Source organism: Nicotiana sylvestris, chromosome 2, assembly GCF_000393655.2.
Source record: "Nicotiana sylvestris chromosome 2, ASM39365v2, whole genome shotgun sequence".
Taxonomy (NCBI): Eukaryota; Viridiplantae; Streptophyta; class Magnoliopsida; order Solanales; family Solanaceae; genus Nicotiana; species Nicotiana sylvestris.
In genome coordinates this window covers 54,530,459-54,536,101 of record NC_091058.1, presented here as the reverse complement: position 1 = coordinate 54,536,101, position 5,643 = coordinate 54,530,459, and the positions used below count along the sequence as shown (strand labels likewise).

The following is a 5,643-nucleotide window of genomic DNA, read 5'->3' as shown; positions in this document are numbered from 1 at the left end:
GAAAAAAATATCGGGTTCGGATAGGGGGGGGGAGGGTAAGGATACAAAAAAAAAAGTAAGTAAAAAAAATTTGAGAGGGTTAGGAGCAGGGTGGGTGGGTAGTGCAAAAATAAATAAATAAACAAAAAATAGAAAATAGAAAAAAAAAAAAGAATTTTTTTTGAGGGGGTTTGCGCGCGGTAGGGGGTAAGTGATACAGAAAAACAAAAAAAAATAGAAAATTTAAAAAAAAAAAAAAAGTAAAATTGGGCAACTAAATAAATTTCTAGGTAAGTTGGGTTGAGATCGATTTGTTTTAAGTGAGTTTCATGGGTTGTATTTGGGTTGCTTAATGGGTCAGAATGAGTTATAAAAAATAATTGATTAACTTGGATTCAGCCCAAATAGGCCCATGAGCTAAAATGTTTGTTGCTCAATCCATAAATTTCTGGACGGGTTGGACGGATTGAATGAGTTTGAACTCAAATTGCACCCCTACAAAATATGAGCTCATTTTACCGGCACTATAAGTAGTCAAACTTGAAAACAGATCCAAAGGCTCTTATTTTATCCTTTTGCCGGTGCACCCTCGTACATTAATTACTTTCTGAAATTGGAAAAATATATTAAGTATGGGATTGGTAATGGTAGCTAATCAGATTTGATTTTGTAGCCGATAGCAATACATAGAACCTAAACCTGTTGTCAACCAAGTGAACATCAATTTTCAGCCTATGTGGCCCTCTATTTTTTAATTTCTTCTTTGAATTAGCCTCCTCTATTCATTCTCTTCTGATGATCTCCTTTCTGATATCCTCTTCTTAGCCTTTGTTGCATGCAAAATTTCATCACAATAGTTGAAACAAGAAAAAAAAAAAAAACAGTCCGGTACACTAAGTTTCCACTATGTGCAAGGTCCCAGGAAGGGCCGGACCATAAAGGTCTATTGTATACAGTCTTATCCTGCATTTCTGCAAGAGACTATTTCCGCGGCTCGATTCGTGACTTCTTGATCAAATGGCAACAACTTTACCCGTCGCCAAGGCTCCCCTTTAATAAGTAGTTAAAAAATAAGGATGAAAATGAAATTTAGGAGAAACAAGGAAAAGGGCACCTGCTTTTGCCAATCAATGAAACCTAATATGAAGGAAAGAGTAGTTGCTTGTATTGCAGAACCAACCAAAAAAGGCCCTTTGCTCTCAAATGTATAAGAAAACATAATATGGCATAAACTGGGATTCCAACCAAATAGAATGCTCCAAGATTCACATATGCCCCAATAATCTGCCATCCACTTCCCCTTGCTATTCCTGTTTATTTCCAACATAGCCAAAAAAATCACACCATTAACAGTAATATTTCATTGTTAGAATACTTTTTTCCAACTTCAAATAAATATTGTCCAAACGCCTATTTAACGATCATCGAAAGATATATTGGCCTGTTAGAAGACTTGCCAGAGATGACTGCTTGTAAGCTATCTGTGATGATAGACAGACACAGAAAAGGAGTAATTGCAGCAACATAATCCACCACTTGCAGATCATTGCTATAGGCTTTACCCAGAACTCCGCGGCACAAGAATACTACTGTGCCCACCACTACTGTCTCTGCAACTGCAAGAAACATTGCAACTCTAACTGCCACTAGAGCCTTCGGAGGATTCCCGGATCCCAATTCATTCGACACCCTCGTGCTATAGCCAGAAATTTTTGTTACAAAGATATGGCATTGATGCACATATGTGATGTTTTAAAGTTTTACCAAAGGCATGAATATTGAACTGACCTCGCGCCAGCTCCCAATCCAAATGGTATAGAAAAATGCAATGCTGAGATCGTTAAGCTGATTGCAGAAAATATGAGGGATGAGTACTATTATAAACTAGGAATCTATCATAATAGAGGTTATAATGAAATGGTGCACACGTACCATATTGATAGTACTGAAGTTTCAAGTTTTGGATTTGGTAAAAGGCCAGATAGCAAAATAAGCACCTCAAGTGACCACCATTTGAGGCTATGATAATTGCCATTGCCACAACAACAGTTAAAAGTAATCAACAAATGTGATAAAGACTACTTAAGATTCTTCCATAGCAAAAGCAGTACTATTACTTACCAAACCATTAAAGCAGATGGAGTTGCATAGCAGAAGAATTTCCCAATAGCAAGGAAAGCATCTTTATTCAGAGCGAGTTCGAGTCCTCTCACAAGAGCTCGATCGTTTGATGTAAGACACAAGCAATGCTACAAAAGTCCAGATAGAAAAACTAAAGGCTATAGCTGCACCTGATTTTCCTACTCCCAACTTAAATATGAAAAGATAGCACAGAGATATGTGGAGACATAAAACCACAAAGGCACTGAGGAGCATTGGGAGAATCAAACTCTGAATCTGCAAATATCTGAATATGGGCCTAAGAATTGCACCACCAAAGAGTGCAGGGATAAGCCACATAGAGCACTTTGAAGCTTCAACTGAAATTACAGGGTCTTGTCCCATTAAAATAAGCAGCTTGTCCATGAAAAGCCACATGATACTGATTGGTAGGCACACAAGAAGTAAAGATATTACTGCACTGTAAGTATAAGTACCGACTTTTTGCCATTCTTGTGCTCCGTAAGCTTGCCCACACAGAGTCTCCAAGCCTCCAACCAACCCTGACTAACATATTTGCAGATTCAACCCCTCAAACAGCATAAGAATTTACTACAACATTTCATGAGTCATGACCAATAAATTACTATTAATTTACATTGAGGATAAAATGGTAGAAGATCGTTTGAGAAGGTTCGGTCATATTCCATGTCAACCGCCAAAAGAATCCATCAATAGGTGTGAAACTACAGTGAGTAGGGTTGTTCATCAATTGGTACGGTACGTTATTTAGTTATTTAGTTTGGTATTTTCGGTATTCAATTTCTTAAAATGGTATACCAATAATATACCTAATCAAATATGGTATGGTTCGTGTTTTCTCCTTTCAATTTCATTTTATTCGGTATAGTAACTTTGCTTTGTTCGGCTTGAATATTAACTAATGCATAGAGCCGTAGACTGTAATATTTTCATAATTAAAATACTCACAAATACAAAAACGTTCTACGTTCACCTGACTATTGACAAAATCTTCGTCCAACACTAGCAAGTGTCAACACATAGAGAGCAAAAAGATACATAACGATTAAATTTTGATCATTAGAAATGTCTTATTATTTGCTTAGATTTAATTGTTGAACTTAGAGAATACAACAAGGAAGGTCAACCTCAACATGAATGTCAACGAAGAGCATTGTGTAATTGAGTATGTTATAATCAATAATATGTATATTGTGTAACTTAATATATATTTCGGTACGGTATTTCGGTATTGTTTTTTGAAGGCAGAGTAGTCTAAATGACATTTATACTTGTGCCAATTTGTCATGCCGGTCCTCAAACTTATCATTTTGCCAATTGAACACTTACACTCGTTCAAATCGTGTATAATAAACGCTTATGCCAAAAAGCTACCGGCGCGTGTAATACAATCTCTTACACGTCGGACGCCTGTGCCACATAGAAAAATAAACTATTGAAAAATAGGACTGGCCACCCAAGCCTAATATTTTCTGTCATTTTACATTTTATCGATTATTCCACCTCAAAACAACCTCTCTCTTTATCTGACCACCGTGAACCATTCCTTAACCACCAGCAAAGATAGTCCTTTCAAAATCCCACCCATCAAAGATCGTCCTTTCATTCCCAACAAAGATCGTCCTTTCATTGACATTTAATGCCCCTGATAAGGTGAAATATCCATCCATGGAGCTAGCTTACGCTGCTGGTCGCACTGGAGGGACCATGACTGGAGTTCTAAGTGCAGCAAACAAAAAGGCAGTGGAATTTTTTATTAGTGAGAGGGTTTTAATTAAACAGAACAGTGTCGTCAGAATCAAAATAGATTTGTTCGTCAACCTAAAGAGTCAGTCGGAATCGGTGACGCTACTACCACAGGTAGGACACTAGAGCAGCGTCATAGGAGGAACGAAACTTGCCGGAACCCTAATCAATTGGGTTTTGATTAAACAAAAAAAAAGAAATAAGAAATGTAAAAGATTCTTTTGTTAAAGAAATAGAGAAAATTAGTATATTTCTACCTGATTTTGTGATTTTGAAGGCCATCCATTATTTTACAGTAGTGTGGAGGGGAAAAGATGGAGGGGGAAGAGGGATTGGGGGCGAGGAGAAAGGTAAGAGAAACTGAGAAAGAAAAGAAAATTGGGAGGGGGAGGGTGGTAATTTCGATTAACGTATTAACTTTATTTTTTTATTTTAATTTATTTTAATCAAAATCACTAGTATCACTCTCTTTACATGCATGTGTTGCACATAATTTGTCCACCTCAGCTATGTCAATGCCACATAAGCTCGATTAGTGGTTAGAGGAATTTAGAAAATTAGTTTTGAACGAGTGTAAGTATTTAATTTGCAAAATGATAAGTTTGAGAACCGGCATGATAAAGTGTCACAAGTATAAGTGTCTTTTAGGCTATTTCGCCTTTTTAAAAATATCAAATACAATACCTAATACCAATTTATTTAAAAACTTAAACCAATTATCAATATTTTCAAATTCAGTATGTTAATTCGGTATTTACCATATTATACGCAGCCCTAACCGCGAGTGAAGATGCTAAAGGAATAAGCTAGATCTTAAATCACATGGATGAAAGTTGTCTTAGGAGATCTACAATTTCTTGGGGATACATGCAAATTTAGCAAAAAATATAGCACAATGAAAGAAAAAGATATATATATAGGTGATACCAATTAGTTAGGAATATCTCTTACTCATATAAGTACATTTACTTTAAGTCTTATGTTTTCGGGAGTCTCTAATCCTGTATGATATTCAGTAAAACCCTAAGTTACTCGGGATTGAGACTTAGTTGTTATTGTTCTTGTATCATGACCAATTAGGAAGTTAAGGAGATTACTGATTTGATGACCATGTGTTAGGTTGAAATCGAAAATTAGTAAATGACATTGATTAGGTACGTTCATGAAACTGGACAAATAGTCCAGAAATCAGTTTGATAAATCAAGAAACAGAACAGCAAACTGTAACTGGTGAGCCAAGAGATTTGACAATCACAATGAAAGAGGACTTACAAGAAGAGAGAAACCGGTAACATTGGTTATAGAAGTAGCAATAGCAACGCTTGACAGGGAAATGATCTGGTCAAGTTGTCCCACCATCATCACCGATACAACTTGCAACAGATACTGCAATACAGAAACTGCCACCATTGGTGCTGCTATACGAGTCAACTTCTTCAGTTCTTCATAATAAGTATCCCATTCCCTTGTTATTATCCATCTGTAGTTGTTCTCTCCATTTTCCAGTAACTGTTCTTCCATGGATTCAGCCTTGTTTAAATTTATAAAAATTAGCTGCAGATATATGCTGCAGCTGTGATTTCAATTGGACTGTAAATACCAACTTATAAGTTCATCGTATTAGGTGCTTCCATGTCTTCTATCCATAGACCATTTCATTTGCTTAAAATTTGATTGTACACATAACTATATAGTAATAGTTTAATGTATTAGTTAAACAATCAATTAGTGCTCCAGAAGCATGGAATTATTTAATCCAAGTCTGCTATTTGATGA

At 36.1% G+C, this 5,643-nt stretch overlaps 1 pseudogene; it reads right to left on the bottom strand.

The window, feature by feature from the left end:
• Window positions 1-757: 757 nt before the first annotated feature.
• Window positions 758-5,437, bottom strand: LOC104211663 (protein DETOXIFICATION 2-like; annotated as a pseudogene).
• Window positions 5,438-5,643: the final 206 nt, after the last annotated feature.